This window comes from Sylvia atricapilla, chromosome 4, assembly GCF_009819655.1.
Source record: "Sylvia atricapilla isolate bSylAtr1 chromosome 4, bSylAtr1.pri, whole genome shotgun sequence".
Taxonomy (NCBI): domain Eukaryota; kingdom Metazoa; phylum Chordata; class Aves; order Passeriformes; family Sylviidae; genus Sylvia; species Sylvia atricapilla.
In genome coordinates, this window is record NC_089143.1 from 21,299,173 (window position 1) to 21,316,707 (window position 17,535).

The following is a 17,535-nucleotide window of genomic DNA, read 5'->3' on the forward strand; positions in this document are numbered from 1 at the left end:
TTTCAGACATTCTTGGGGGCAACATAGGACCAGCAATGAAGTGGTTTGCTCAAGTACATTAAGTACATGCCCATATGAGAGGCAAACAGTTGCCAGGATGCCTGTGCATAGAGTCCCAATGACTAGATTGCACAGCCTGATTTAAATTTGCACGTGTTGCTATCAATATTTTAAACCCTGAAATAAACCAATTCTTTTTTCAAGAATAATTGGTATGGATGTGAGTGTACGTTTTCAGGTAGGTGCAATAGATCCAGCATTATGTGTTTATATTTGAGTTTCTGCCCATTTAAGGGATTGTTCTGTAAAATTAACAGCTCTTACATTCAAGATGCCAAGGCAGTTTTCCCTGCATAACTGAAGTGGTTGCCAGAGAAATGGCAAAAGAAACTTATAATTTTGTATAGCACACTAAAATGCAGGCTCACAGCTGTCTACACTAAATGTCTGATGCTGTCTCAGCCCCAAGTGTCCTAGGAGAGAAAGTGAATAATCACCTCATGCACACATGAGCCCTGTTTCAGGGTTTCACTCTTGTACCAAGCATCAGTAACCACTGCACCCAACCCCCAATGAGCTGGACTGATGCCCTGCTGCAGAGAGGGGAGCTCATTTTTCAGATTCTGCTTGCCCAGTGTTGCCATCTATGTGTGTGAACTACCTGCACTGCTCTCAGCTGCTCGTGGCCAGTGTTGAGCATACTTGGGGGAAGTTTTCCTCTGTGTTCTCTGGACACAGAACCAGAAGTTGGATGTTGCTCAGTAGTACTTCTTAAATGGCAAGTCCTGATGCTCTGAGGCTCATGGAAGGACTGACAGATACTTGTGAAGTTTAGAAAGTCGTCAAAAAGACAGATACATAATTTTAAGGAATTGTGGTCAGTGTTCAGGGGTCTCACAAGGACAGAGGACCAATAAAATTTTTAATTATTCTCTGCAAAAGCTTGACAGAGCATTGCTCCTTTTGTGCTTTTTCAACCCACATTTTGGGGAGCTTTGAACTCTGCTCTAAGCCAAATACTTCATGCAATACTGACATAAAACAACTCACATTTTGAACATAGGCACAAGATGCATTGAGATGGTGCTTCAGCAGTTGTTTACATGCCTCTAGCAGACACCAATACCCCCTGATCAGGCTTTACCACTCAAGCCATAGTCATACATGTCAAGGGACATGCAGGGCAGCTCAGTCTTGATTCAGAGGCAGTGGTAGCTGAGGGGTTCAAATGCTGACTGGGAGGTAAGGACTGCAGGCCTTGGCAAGTGGTGTTGCCCTGTATGAAATTGGTTTCACCTCAGGATATGCAGTGGAAAGAGGAAACCACCTCACAGGGCAGTCTGCATTCAAGTGTTCAAGTATTTCTGACGTTCTTCCAGTTGACCGCAACATCTGCACAGTCAAGGTCTGTGAAAGCCATCTTGCCAATTTGTCTTCCAGAGCCTGGGTCACTTACTCAGGTGGGTCAGCTACCAGCCTCTGGCATGGCAAAATAATACTGAAGGATGTAGGAGAGGCCTTCAGCTGCTTGTGATTCTTTTCCCTTCTTGTTCCGCTCTGTTTCTGTCCTGTAGGAGAAGAAAATGACATTTAGCAAGAAACCAGCTTTCTGTGCCTTGCAGCAGCATGTGTGAATTCTTCACAAAGAATATGCTTGTGGTTTTTGAAACATTCTCTGTCTGTGTCATATTGAGGCCACAGCACATGATCATTCCCTTTCTGCTGAAGGGAAGGTAAGTAAACAACCTCAAAAATACGAGAACTGCAATGCTGGGAAATCAACCCATGGCACACAAGGATAATATAAGCAGAAATATTGTCCCAAGAGTGATTATTATTCAGGCCATTTACAAGAAATCTGCTATAAGTTCAGTGTGTAAATTATTTTCATTTACAGGAGTGGCAGGCTGAGCTTTTAGAAAATAGCTCTGAACTAGGCTGCACTGCTGTCTGTGGAAAAACCAGCTGGTGGATCTCAAATTCAGTATTTTAGTTTCCCACAGCTTCAAAATTTATGATTCTTCCTGATGATTTCATTCCCAATATATGGAATTCAGCTTTCATTTCTGTGCTGAAAAATAGAGAGTAAAATGACATCTAGGAGGCATCAGTTCATTGCCTTGAGACTTGCAAGAAAATTGTTTAAAAAGCAGTCTAACAAGGGATCTAGCTTTCACATCCCTCACATTATCTGAACAAAATTCCCCTTAATTGATGAAATATTTGAATAAAACACAATATTGGCTCATAATAATTTATAAGTCCTGGCTGTCAAACAGGGATCCACAAGAGGAGGAATACTAGGCAGAACATTTTGGTGTGTTTTCAGAATAAAATTGCACTACAACAATATCTATCATGAAGTTTTCTAGCCAAATCCACCCACAGTCCTCTGAAAAGACAGGGATTAGATTTCAAAGGCTATAGAGACACTCTGACTAGTCTGGACTTAAAAACAGGATGTAAGTCATGTAAAAGGAAAGACTCACATTGAACAAATAACTTCTACTATTCTGAAGTGATTTAGGTCAGACATGGATTATCTTTAACAGTTCACAAGCACGTTAATCTCACCATTTGTGTTTTGTGAAAGTCTGATTGATAGGTGTAACTGTGAACTAAAATACTGTCCTTGAATAAATTGAAATCCTAGACAATTTAACAGCATTTTTGATGACTGTTGCAGTGTAACAAGCCCTCTGAGTGTTGTTGATTCCAGAAGAATTTCGGCATTATAGGAAAAAAAAAAAATAAAGCTAACAGCCATACCCAAGAAAATAAGGACAAATGTATTCTGGATAATTCTGAAAAATCAGTTCATGCAAATGTTTAGACTTATAGAAAATGACACTCATTACTGTCTTGCAAATGGTGCAGTTTTAAGAAATGGATAATTAATAGATGTATTAACTTTCCAGAAGACAGAATCAGAATGGATTCCAGATGGCCTGGGGGTAGGTGGTGTAGGAAAATAAAAGGCATCTTGAATTCCAGTTTGGAGGAACTAGTCGTGTTTGTTAGCTGCATTAAATGCTGAAAACGTTTATTTATGGGTAAAGAATGATGTAGAAAGATTTCATTTGATGGCACTTCTCTAAGCAAGTTTTTAAAGAAAGGAAGCACATTTATTTTAATTCTTGTCAAAGCTCAGAACAAAAGGGACCCATTTAACTTTCTGTTTTTCACTAAGGTTAAAATGGCACCTCTGCTAAGTTAATTAATTATTTCTACACAAAATCTCCATTTCATCAAAGTTCAAATGTGCCAACAAGAGAAGGAAATCAGTATTCATCAAATGAAAAATTAAACTATAATGCAGACATGTACATGAAGGATTTAATCTATAAAACATGAAGGCCATGTTACTCTAACTTCTACCTTGACTTTGTCCTCTTTTGATAGAAGAAATTGATATTTAGGTATAGACATTAGCCAGAAATGCCCATTCAAGTTTTTAACTTGCCGTCTTTATTAAAGCTGGTAATTGTTTGGCAGCAAAGGACATGGTTGATGTTTTCAGCCAGGATTTTAATAAAGCATTATAAGAGTAACTGAAGGACAGCTATTGCATTTAAAAATCTTTGCTGTTATTTTAGCACACAGCAGTACAGCTCTTAATGCATCCCATCCTGCAGCTGCCAGGACAAGGCCATTTCCTGCCAGAAGTAACAAAGAAGGAGATCAGGCATGATATTAATCTTATAAATGTTAGAATAATCTAATATCAGCCTCTATAAATTACATTTTATAATCACTATAAACATCATTCGGTATGTCTTGAAAGTTTTATTACTTTGTCAGGAACTCTTACCAATATGGAGTCTCTATCTAAGTCTCTGGGCAAAGGAACAACCCCCCTGCAGCATTACATTTGTGGCCTCCACAGATCAACTGGTCATTGCTAGAGCTGCCACTTGAGTTGTGATGCTTAACTGGATCTTCCTGACCACCTCCACAAATACTGTGTTCTGTTTCTGCTTTGTTTGGTATTACTTTTAGATTTGTTTTTCACTGTTTCAATCATCTGTAATTAACTGCAAATTTTGCCTCAAGCTTAAATCATGTTTGGTGGAGTTGGGGAGTAAACAAATGACTTCTTATACAGACTTCTCATTCATGTTTCCTCTTGGAGGAAGTAGCTGAAATCACTGTTTTACTTCCCACACTTCAATCAGTGACTTAAATTGAGATAAGTTTCCACAGTTTTGTCCTGACTGCAAATGTACATTAGACATTTTCTCCTCATCAAGAAGGTTTTCAATATTGAATCTTTTTTTATTAGCAATCCTAAATTCTTTTTCAAGTGGACTGCAGCTTCAGTTTAATCATTTGGACAAAACTATGGCTAAGGATTGGTTCTATTCCAAACAAAATAGATTCCTCAGGCTCTGTTCTCGCACTGGTCTGACAGGCTGAATGCAACTGGTTGTTATTTACAGCTGGCTGACAGCTGTAATACATTTGTAGCCTTCTCTAGTGCAGTGTGTCACTGGCAGGAAGCTTTTAGCAAGGAGCATAGCTGGAGCCATGACAAAACGGTTCAGTGACTCTGTTAACACTCAGTGCACTGCAGCTCACCCCATGAGTTTGTTCAGCCTTGCACTGGGGACTCCTTTGTGTGCTGATGGAGTAGGGCTGGGCAGCATCATCAGAGCCACAGCACAGCAGGAAAACCAGGAAAACAGGCGAAGACAGAGAACAAAAAGTATGGGTTCAGACTGCCACTGTCCTCCAAACAGCCCAGAGTGGGAGTAGGACACTGGTGGAGGTGCAGGCACAGAGCATCCTCCTGGCACACTACCACTCTGCACCATTTCTTCTGCTGTTTTTCAACAGGGTGTAAGCTGGGACTCATTTGTATAACTGTATTTACACTATTCAAAGTACAAGGTAAAACCCAGGAGGAGTTGCCTGTGTATTGACTGGATATGACCTTCATCCTTTCAAATATTTTTCCTATGATTAGCATGCAGTTTATAATGTATTACTGTATTCTTGTGAACTACTGGAACTTTGGTCCTTTTCCTTCTTCAATATAAAGTATATGAAGGATTTTGTCCTATTTAACTGTCTCCTTTCAAGAAGTCTTTTCTCTCATCTTATGGGAAAAAAGGTTTAACATGATGAAAGCACACCAACAGTAATGTTTCTTAGATTTTGTTTCTGTTCAGAGGTAGTTCATTCAATGTTAAGAAATGTGAGGCAACTGTTATTTCAATTTAACAGCTTTTTTTCTTTTCTTTTGTCCATTATCTTTCTTTTGCCCTGTTTGAGGCACATGGTCTGTTCATTTGGTTATATGCTTAGTTCAGTTTGTAGTTCCAGCTAAAATAAGATAAGGAAGTTTTACCTTGGTTTATATTTCTGTATGCTTTTAGTCTAATTTGAGCTGTAAGAACTGTTACTTAATTAAAACAGAACAAGTTTTTTGCCTTCATTCTGTTGCCTATTTTGCTTTTTGCTGCATTTTAGCATTGTGAGCTTAGAGAGTAGTATAATTCCACTAGATCTATGAACTCCATTTCCAGTGCTGTTACTAAGTAGCTGTATTATTTAACGCTTATATGCACTTCTTTTAAACAGGTGACAGGAAAAGTATTAAAATCATGACTGCTTGCTGCAATTAACTCAGTAATGAGTGTAATAATGATTGCTGGATAGAAGACATGAGAGGAATTCTTAATGCTTTCTAACAATTAATGAAAAAATGTGTTAAACTGTATGAAGAAGTGACAACTGCTAGATATACCCTGGAGACTGCTGAGTGTCAGGCACAGTCCTCAGTGTGTTACATCTTTCTTGACTCATATGATTCTAGATCTCAAACAGACTTGAGCAGCTTTTCTGAAAAAAAAAAAAAAAAAAAAAAATTACCAGCTGGATAGCCCAAAACAGCCTGCTGGGACAAAATGTCCTCATAGAAAATTTCAGTTTCCTACTTTTAAGGGCAAAAGTTGTGTAATATTACCCAAAGGCTGATATCTTGTTTCACTTGATTTAGGTTAAGATAACTGGTGTGGAAAGTATTTGTTTACAACTTTTCAACCAGCCAGGACAGCTACACAGTTACAAGTAGTCTTATAAATTACATCAGTGAAAAAAAAAAAAAATAAAAGGAAGAAAACTGTGCTTTTATCTTTTCATAGCAAAAAATAAAGGAAAAAAACAAAACAAAACAAAAAAACAAAACAAAACAAAAAAAAAACCAAAAAAACAAAAACTCAAAAAAACCCACACCAAAAACCCCCCATTAAGTCTGCCTGCAATCAGACAACCTGTTGTAGTCTCTTTGCTGGCCCACACAATCAGAAACTTCTCTCTTCATCCAGGTTTTATGTCAGAGGTTACATTATTAAAAAAAAAAATCACATTTGCTAGTCCCTTTCTGGGAGATCTCCATCTCTGACATCCTTGGAGATTGCTGTGACACTTCTTCCCTAAACTAAGGACTTTTCACTGCTTTCAACAGAGCTCATTTTCTCAGATACATCCTGCACTTTATTATTCTGTTGTGTTAGTTATTAACAAAAAAGTAAACACTCCCCAGCCTGTACCTGGTGAGCTGTGAAGTTTGTGTATTTGACAGGCATCCAAATACAAATATGCAAATGAGATTCACCCATGCAGTGCATCACTGGCACCTGGCCTAGAACAAACAGTGTGGGAGGCACCTACTCTGGGGTGATAATTACATTGTGATGATTGAACTCCAGATCCTATCTTTCAAAGGTGTAGCAATAACAATCTAACTTCAAATGCAGCAAGCTCCAAGGTGTACATCAGGTCAAGTGTGTCCTGGAAATGTGTCATGGTTCAGAAAAGTGAATATTTTGCTCTACTGTCATACAGGAGCAAATACAGAGGATGTAAGATTAACTTTACTTCATCTGGAAGACTTTTCCTGAAACATATGAAGCCTTTTAGGGAGACAAACAAAATCCAGTCAGCAATGGGATGTCCTCTCTAGAGCACATTCCGTCTATGAAGGAATAAAGAGACAGTTCCACAGGCAAGGAGTCATTGCAAAGCATTTTATGTTAAATAGGTAGAATCCAGTCATCTACTCTGGAAATAACTTTCTGTGTGTGTTCAGGTGTCATTTTTTAAACACTGTGAAAAAACTAGTGACATTCATTGAGCCATTGGCTCTTCATCTCTCTCATATAATATGCATGTTCACAGTTCACTTTGCCACCTCACAGTTTTAATTTCATTTCTAAACTGTAAAACATTTCCAATGCATGCACATTATCACAACTTTTGCACCCTATTTCACATTGGTTTGATAATAAATCACACTGTCCTGTGTGAAAGCAGAAGCAGAAAGCAGAGACATGCAAACTGCTCTTTACTGTACCTATTTACTTAACCTGAGGATTTGATAAAGGAAAACTCTGCATAAAACTGTTGGATCATGGGAGCAAAAGGAAGGGGATGGCAAATCAGAAAGTGTTCCTTCATTACAAAAGGTGAGGGAAGTGGCAGCAGTGATGGAGCAGTGACATTCCTCAGACATTACTCCTCTGTAGCTGGAAGAGAGGGTGCTGGAGCAATTTCTGCTTTTCCTTTGTCCCCTAGTAGGGACTGTGTCTGTTATCTACACTGCCTTGTTTATCTAGTGTTTTCACTATGTACAGGATGGTTTGCATACATAAGATACATCTCTGCTCTCTTTGCAGTTCCCCACTCTCCCACCCGGCTCTGCCCAGCTCCCCAAACCAGCTCTTCCCGGCTCCCAGGGCTGCATTCCTGCACCCATGAGTCATTGACCTTCTGTGGTTTGTGTTTCCACCGAACTGGAGCTTCTGCTCTCGGCCTCCCTGGCACTCTTGGGGACTTTGTGATGTTACTGCAAAATCCAACAGGCTTCTGGCGTACAGTGACAGATCTTCAAAGGGCAATCTCATCCCAAAGCTCAATATTAGCATAGCAAGCCCCAGTGCCTCAGCACCCTGCACAGTCAGTGTAGAGAGATAAGCAATCCAGAGAGAAATTCAAAGTGGTGAAACTGGAGTTTCACTCCTGAACCTCTTTCTGAAGGACTCCAGCTCTGACTGTGAATTCTAGAAGAAGCCCAAGATGTTAAGCCTCAATAGGTTGTATCAGCCTTTGAATACACAGCCCATATCCATCATCCCCCACCTACTGCCTCCACAGCCTTGCTAAGGGAGTGTAATTGTCCTGAGGAGCAATCACTGAAGGATGGCTGAGCAGCACTGACAGACTCCGTGAGCAGTAAATCCTTCCCTAAACTAGTTCAGCCAAGAAACTGAATTATATTATTGAAGATACAGAGAAACACTAATACTTGAAGGACACACTTTAATCCCAGCAAAATCAAAGAAGTGAGTTTTCCAGTAGCACTACTGTTTTGTAGGGGTTCTTGAAGCACCTTTAAAGGACAGAGAGGTTTGGATTAACTGTTTTCAGTCACTGGTGATTCTGCTGAATGCTACTTCTGAAAGATTGTTTTGGACAGACCTTCTCACTGAGCTTTTCTCACTTTATTAATAGCTTACTTTCCTGGAGCACTTACACTGCTGTTCATTTCTCTGCTTAGCTAATGAACTTGTCTCTGACTCTAAGCTTCCACCTTATCTAACATCAAAAGTGTCCCAAACTTTTGATCAGTTCTCATGGACTATCAATTTGTTTTTAGGGAATAATATGAAAAAAAAGATATGCTAAATATTAATATTATGTAACATTTACAAAGTAGTTACGCTGCTTTCTGAAATCTGAGCCAAGTACCAATGGGTAATTTAAATTCTCCTATGCTAAATCATCCAAATGCCTTTGGATTTCCAAGTTGCAATCTTATTATATGACTTTTTAATAGTCTTTCTGCTTGTGTGGCAACAAACTGGCCTTTATGTAAGAAATGTCCATTGCTGTTTTTGATGGTAAAATCACTGTCAATAACTTACTATTTAATTCTAGTTTACAGATCCCTAGCAACAGCTCTTTGATACTCCTGTCCTTTTTGACAGGTGGAACAAAATTTGCCTTGTGCATCAACCTAATGCACAATACAAATTAAATTTGTTAAGACAGAAGCATAAAACTACAGCAGCCTAAGAGCATAAAAATGACACATTAAGTCAAAGGTCCTTCTAACTCACCAATCTGTAGCAACCAACAGCAGATGTCTTGTGCAGAATACAAAATCCAGTGATCAAGTAGTGGCATTTACAGAGTGATGCCCCTTAACTTAGTCCCCTGTGGATATTTCTTCTTGCATCTGCCCAACCACTTATTGAATCCATATGCACTTTTGCATTGAACAACACTATCTCTAGAGTTTTTATAGCTTATTTATTCATTGTGTGGAAGATCATCTCCTGTTGTTTTTTCTGCATCTGCTGCCTGCTTGCTTATTTGAGAGTAATGCTGCTGTCTCTTGAACTGTAAAACACAATTTTTCTCCATTTATTCTCTGTGTTTCTAATGGCTGCAGAGGGCCCCACTGTATTCCCTTCTCAGCAGGTTCTTTCTCATGCTGGTACTTGCTCCTCACAGAGCTGGCCCAGACTTTGATCATCTCTGCCGCCTTTCTCTGAACCCATTCTAGTCCCTGGGACAGACGAGTCATAAAATCCCAGAATATCCAAGGTGCAGGCACGTGGGGTTCATACTGGGAAAAATAAAAGTCTTGCCTTGTTTGTCCTCTATTCCTTTCTTTTGCCATTTCTAGCATTTGATTTGTTTTTCTGACCTGAGCACTTGACCACCTAGTAATAAAATTCTCAATTCCAGGAGCAGTCAGAGAGGCTATTATTTTATATATAAGATTTTCCTATGTGAATCATTGTCACTTTAATACTTTTCTCCCTCTTGGTTTTGTTCCAAATACTCATAGCCTTTGTTCTAAATAATTCAGTGATGATTTCGAAAATCTTATTTTAGTTCAGATCATTTTCAGCTGCTGCCTGCTTTACATGTTGGAAATACATATCCAATTATTTGATGTAAATCAAAGCTTCCAGGCTACTACTCAATTTAAATTTTCCTTCAAAGGCATGCCTAATTTGAATAGAAAAGGTTAATATCCGTTATTTTTTATGCAGAGACTTATTTTTATTCAACCAAGTTCTCATCACACAAGACAATCCTAAGATTCCTACCTTAGACAACATGCCGTTCTTTTTTGAAAGTAAAATGTCCTTATTCTTTATTCCTTGAAAAAGTTAGATCTATCATCTTCTATTCTGTTTCCACTTTGCTTTCATCATTGAAAATCCCTCACAACTATCTACTTTTCCTTCGGTAGCATGTATATTCGATACAGAATCAACTAGGTATGAATTTTCCCTATTTTCTGGATTCTTGCTTTATACAAAACTTATGTTGTCATCTGACAACCTGCACTTGGTCATGCTGCAATATTTTTTTTTTTTTTAGATTCAGGAATCTGAGGCAATGCATGGTTCACAGACCTGTGTAACATACTATATTGACACCAATTCTCCTGTCATTGCCTAGATTGTGCATTAATGCCTTAAGCATATGAATGTGCAAGAGATCCTCTTCTGTCAGTGCCACAGAGCTGGAAATTGCAACAAATGCTTTTCCCCTTTTTGTCCTGTCTTCCACGATGAACACCTTCTGTTCTGACCAAAAATTCACCATTAACTGCTTGGTGATATTACTAAACATTCATTAAAGAAACCTCTCTGGGGAAAAAGGATATCAACAATTTTGAAGGCACAACATGTGGTATTTCAATAGGGAGTAGAGAAGAAAAAGGCAGATATTTTCTGTCCTGAGGTTGTGGATGAGAGTCAACACATTGAAAGTATATTATACCTGATTCAGATTGCATGTGCAATTATATGCTAAAGAGGTAGCAAAAAGGCTTTTGAATTGATTTAATTTTTTATGACCATATATAATTTCTCTACTTGCAGTACTCCAGTGGAGCAGCACTATTAAATAAGTACATTTTTCCATTTAACTGTTTTCAGGCTTTCAGGCCACTTAGAATTCTGATTCAGACAATCCCAAAAGAATTAATTTTGTTTTCTATTTGAGTTTGTTTTTCCTGTTTGTGTTCTTGCAGTAGCATGGAGAAAAATATTGTAATGTTGTGTAGTGGCTTATTTATCTGCTTCAGTGAGTCTGCTCGCTTTGCATACAAGCACTCAGTTGCTAAAATCAGCAGACCCTATCTTGTATATGTCTAGACCCTATCTGGTATAACAGCTGATATGAGAACAAATAGAAATTTAAACAGTTTGTATACATTCTTTAGGAAACCATTAGAATAAATTATCATGAGTTCCAAACACAGAAACACATTTGGTAACTGACACTGATGTGAATAGTTTCTCCTTTTGTGCTGACAGATGACATTTGCAATAGATGAATTTGTGTGTGTGTGCTGCTAGGAGGGACAAGAGGCCTTGGGAACTTCTGGTCTTTTCCTCATGAAACATAGTGTTAATTGAAGATCATGCTGGGATTATGAATATACCACCAAACATACTTTCCACTTGAAAATGTTATGATAACATTCCTCGAGATGACCATCAACCAGAACCACGTGACGCTTCTATACTGACCCTTTGTACAGAAGTAAATTCCTCAGAGGAATTTACTGTCCCAAGTTTTGGGTTCTCTTCCTGGACTGACAGCTGATGCAAATGGTCACTGATTTGGAGACAACAAAGCTGTGCTAGTTTCTCACCTAGTTTTACACAACCTATGCAATAATCCAACTGACTACGCACTTTCAAAAAAGGTGTGTGCATGTTGGGATAGTAGGAAAAAGTGGAGACAATTCAATTGCTGCTGACCTCAAACCTAGAAAGATGCCTGTGAGAGGAAAGGGTAACATAAAGACATTGGGCTGTTGGGCAGAGGGAAACAGCTGGAATCAAAAATTTCCCTGGGTGGTCTGACAGGGCCACATAATCTCACCCATGGGGTAAAACTCCCTTCAAGTCTACAGGTCTTCCCACTGCACTCTACAACATTATGTACATTCATACATTATACCAACACCAAAGGTAATTGAAAACAAAGACAGGGAGAAGAAATAGCCTTATGTTTATTTTGAAATGTTCAATTTGTAGCAGGTTGTATCAAGAGAAATTAAGATCAGAGAACTGAGGTAATTAAATGGCACTTGCACAGCCGGTTGTTTCAGGTCTGTCTCCACAAAATCTCCCTTTTTGCTAGCATGCTCTTTCATCAGGGGCCTATCCCCCACAGTGAGATTAAAGGAGGATTTTGACCTGCTTCATCACTTCTGTAAACAAGGAGATTCAATGAGCTTGTTCATTGCCATCTGGGGCTTGACCAAAGTCTAGCGAAAATCGATGGAAAGACTTGCATCAACTGCAGTGGATTTTGAATCCTGCTTTTGAAATGTTGAATAAAGATGACAGTGAGAAAGGAATATGCTTCTGAGTATAAGAAGAGCAGATCATACATCTAGATTTTGTTTTGGTCCGTTTACGACTGACTTTTAAACACAGAATTGAACACAAACCTCATGAGGTTTCTAATTGTATTATGAGCTGTCTTGATAAGCATTTGTTACAAAAAAAAATAAGAATATTAATTAAGTCAATTTAATATTGGTAAAATTGCATTACAGTGGAAAAGTGGAGCCATTTAGACTTCTTAATTTTAGTTCTGTAGAAATACAGTTAAAGGCACTAGCAATCCATGCAGTATTCTGTGTTATTAAATAGGTCAGTGATGTGAGTTGGGCAATAGCTTTAAAGTTCTTTTGAAGAGGTAGATGGGATCTTGGGGCCATTCAGATTTTTTTTCAAGCAGGACTCTCAGAAACTCTCAGTAATAACATGAAAACAGACTGTTAATTTGCTTCTAGAATAAAATGGTTGTTTAAAGCTACAAGTCTAAAATCAAGATCTTATGCAGAAAAATATTTCCTTTTAAGGACTTAATAAATTTAATCAATTTTAACTCCAGGCCATGTTTTAGCAACAATAATGCAAATCAAAATGCACTACAGTAAAGTAACACCACAAAGAGTGTCTCCATTGGAATTTAACTGTGCTGGTTCCTTTGATGTTGAATAATTTCCAGAAATGGTGATGAAGACTGTATTCTCTTGAAAAAAATGCCAATCTCCAGTTGCTAGGAAATGTATTCTAGTCTTGGAATTCTAACTCAACTAAATTCCCTGTTGAAAACCTCATTATTTTATGAAATTACTTATTGCAACTAAAAATATCACTAAGGATGCCTGTTGAGACACAAAATTGACTTCAAAAAGCCAAATAAGCTCATTAGGTGTGTTCAAAAGATTACCTGCATCCATTATCTGTTCAAAGTAAATTAATTGACTTTTATTTCAAAATAGAAATCCTTTCTACAACAGTGCACATCTTTACAGTGGTGATTACAAGACTGAACGTGCGTAAACAAAACTTCAGAATACACATATGTGTAAGTCTCTCCCCACCATAAGCTGTTTGTATCTATTTCCTTCCAATGTAGCTTGTAAAAGCTGCAAAAGAAATGAGGTGTATCAGTCCTTCAACAGAAGCTCCCAGATGTCTAATATTCTTGCCAGCAAAGTTCTTCTCCAGAGCTATTCTCTGAACTGTCTAAACTGATGCTATCAAACCAGTTACAGGCAGCTAAATGGTGAAGCCTGAGACTTCCCCAATTATTTGTGTAAGTTCCTACAGATCACCAGGTATCTCTGGTGTTTTGAGATTGTATATAGAACTGAAGAGATTTAAAGCTTCCAAGCCAAGAGACTAACTTTAGGTATGTGGGATTGAAAGTGGTTATAGTAGAGGCTTATTTTTGATCTCATATCAAGTAATTTTTTATCATCCTTCTCTGTCTGGGTACAGGTAAAATAAAAATACCTACAGATGTAGTGAATTGGGAGCAAGTGTGATTATTTATTATATCTTATTTCTGATAAACAGTAGAGACAACCCCCCAGAATTTACAGTATTCAGTATGTTGTATCTGATGCTTAGAAAGTTGTTCAGATATGTGAGCACCCAAGGTTTTTAAGGCTGTACTTTGGAGCTGCTTGGTAATGGGATGCAATGTTTCCTGTCACTAAGCTTATGACTATGTCAGAAGATAAGGAATTTGGTAATATTTCTTTTGTGATTGTACAAACATCAAAAATTACCTTTTTGTTCCTTAATATTAGATCAGAGGGAGTGAATGATTAATGTAAAAGAGGAATGAGACTCTTTGAATGGAAATGAAACGGTAGTTCACCACAAAGAGAGTTCAATGGACACTTGTGACTCATCAAAGCGATATTTAAAATGCATTTACTGTGAAAGCTGATGTAGCAGCAGGAAACTTTAAAAGCAGATGTCTTAAGTATGGAAAATTCGTGACTATGCAGCTTTTTCTAAAATTCAGGTTCTTTTGTTTCAAATAATAAACCAGGAAAGAACTTCAATAGTAAGAGGCTTGCAAACTCTAAAAACTACATTGTTCCCTTAAATTGCATGGGTACAGCATTGTCACCTTTAACTATCAGATGTCAGAGACACTTTACAGCATCTACAGGCTCAGGAAAAAATGTAAGTCAGAAGCTGTAAAAATTTTAGTCTTCCCATCTCTTTCTAAGATGTATTGAAGAAAATTGATTAGGAAAATAAAAGATGCCCCTTAAATGTGATTTTCATCCAAAATGAGTCAGTTTTGATACCACGTCATGTTTCAGGGTTGTATTGAAGGCTCACATTTCATAAATCACATCTCATGCCATTCATGCTGCTCTGTACTGACAGAGCAGCTCCAGCGTTTTGGGATGTTGAGCAATCCAAGGAAAATGCTGTTCTCAGGCTTGACTGAAACAAACTAATTCTAGAACCTTGACAATGATTAAAAGCATTTCCTTCTACTAATTCTTCACCTTTACTTCTTCAGGGATTAAAATCTATAGTTATAAAAGTAAAACACAAGTGGTAATGACATCCTGTATTTCTGAGTTATTGGAGAAAAGCAAAACCAAAACTGTTCCCCAACTCCTATTTGGCCCTTCCTCATTATTCTGAGGAAGAAGCACTCATTGAGCAGTCTGGATTTGCATCATTACTGATTTTTTTTTTTAATATGAAACTAAGATCCTTTTAGAAAAAAGTCACACAGTAAAATTCTTTATAATAAAGGAATGCCATTTAATATCTCTATAGCTTTAACAGGGTTTAACTATGTATAGATTTAAGAGAGATAATCTTCTGTCTCTAATTTCCTCATAGATGGCATAAAAACAATTTCACAGAATGGGTAGTTATCTGAAAAAAACTCTTGCAACAGTTGCAATACCTAGAGAAATCTAAGGCAATGCAATTTGAACTCTGAAAGACTGAAAAGAGTATTATGACTTAATAATGGTGTTTGGCTAAGACTGTTTTTCTAATTTCTGTGCAAGATGCAACATTCTATTTCAGATTTCTCCTGCTGTATTGGTTTACAGCACACATCTTTAGCATGAACACATTTTATTGCCTGATGAAGACTGTTTTTCTATCCCTAGATAGCTTCAAATATTTTTTTAATTTTTAAAAATTATGTGACGAGGGAGAACTGTTGGCCTGCAACGGGGTGTGTTTTTAATCTAACAGATTGATATTAGTGAATTGAATTGAATATCGAATATTATTTACTTTTGCTCACTTCATATTTCCTCCCCATTCTCTTTTAGGCAGCTGTAAGGTACCCTGGAATGCTCACCACTGCCCATTGTCTTCCTTCCTGGGGGCTGCCACTGGGGACGTGCTGATGGCTGCAGTCCCCAGGCCTCAGCCCAGGGCTTTTCTTAGCCCAGCCACCGGCAGGGAACATGGTGCCAGGAGGGCCTCCAGCTCACCTATGGTCTCTTTCTTGCTGCTGCCCTTCAAAAAAGTGCCCAAGCTACCCCAAATTAATGACTGCTCGCAGCCTGTCTGTTGAAAAGCCATTGCAGGAGTTCCAGTCTTCATTAGTTCAGAACTGTGTTCCAGTTTCGGCTCTGACCACACTCTCAGCTGGCTCTTTTCTTCTTCAGCTTGCTGACCTGAGTTCCCGAAGGATCAAGGCTTATGTGACAGCATAGCCCACAACCTTCACCCTCATGCTTCAATCTATTTCCCAAAACAAACAATTTGATAAATGAGCTGAGGTCTACACGACAGTGTTTCCTGTAAGACTGTAAAACCAGGCTGTTTGCTGCGGGACCCACTAAGTTAATCGGAGTAGCCGCACTGCAGGGCCTTGCCAGCGCCCACCCAAACGCGATTTGCTCGGCAGAGGCGCTGCCACGTAGCTCAGGAACACGGGGCGAGGCTCTGTCCGTGTCTGCGGTCGCGGGAGAGAAGAGATCCCATCTGTGGGGTGCTGAGGTCACCGACGGACGGGGCCATAGGTGGAAATACTGGAAGTGTCGCGGCAAGAGAGGCCAGAAAGCCGCGAGAGGCGTGTGTTTTGTCGTCCGCGGGCCTCCTCCGAGCGCGTCCGGGCCCGCGTCGCAGCCGGGTGCAGGGCGGGGCGGCGGCCGCTGGAGGGCAGCAGAGCCCCGCCAGCCCAGCCCGCGGCGGCGATCCGCGTCAAAGCCGCTCCTGACAAAAACCCGCGCCAGACCGCCTCCTGAAAACCCCGGAAAACTCTTCCCCACAAACGGCCCCAGTGCCCTCCATCCTCCACAGCAGCGGGAGGACGAGATCTGCTCCCCAGCACCAACCTGCATCTAAAGAAATCTCTAGAATGCGCCGTATGTTGTACGCATTTTGCTCTGCCATTGAAGAGGGAACGGATCAAACAGCATCAAGAGCAGCCACAGAAACGCAAAGCAGCAACTCAGCTGGTTCCTTCACTTTCAAAGTCCAAGCCTGCAGTCTGCGGGGCTGGGAAACTCAGAACTGAAACTTCTGCTCTTGCTGTTTTAGATCCCGACAACTGTCACCGTGTGCACGCTTTGAATAACGAAGACTTGTATTTCTCTTTTTAAGTGCTCTGAATGCTTACAAAGTAGTATATTTTTATCTTGGAAGCCAAAAGTGTTCCACCCAGCAAAGTTGTATAAAGTGCATTCACTGAGTTTAGTAGAGTTTACTATTGCATTATTGCAGCCTATTGACTGAAAAAAACATTCACTGGGCTATAGTTTTATCAGTGTCCTGAAGCGGGACAGGAGAAGCTGTTATGTGAAGGTACTGCAATGGCTCAGAGAAACTCTATTTGTCTCAAAAAAGTGCCTTTCTTAATTTTCAACTTGAGTTATCACTGCTGGTTTTCCTGCACATTGGTTTATTTCTTTTCTGGGGGGCTGTTGGAAATGATGTAACTTTCTTAATAACTTTTCCAACTAACTGTTTTAATTAATTTTTATAATAATTGTTTTAATTAATAATTCCATAATTCCATTTTCCACTCTATCATATGCCACTGTAGCCAGCATTTAGCAAGTGCTGGGAGGAAGGGGTTGAAACCGTAAGATTTGGTGAGGAGGGAATAGTTCTGCTCAGGATGTCAGTGTGGGAAAACTCCATTTACTATGCCTAGTGTTGTTTATCCTCTACCTGTTTTGAGGAGGCAGGG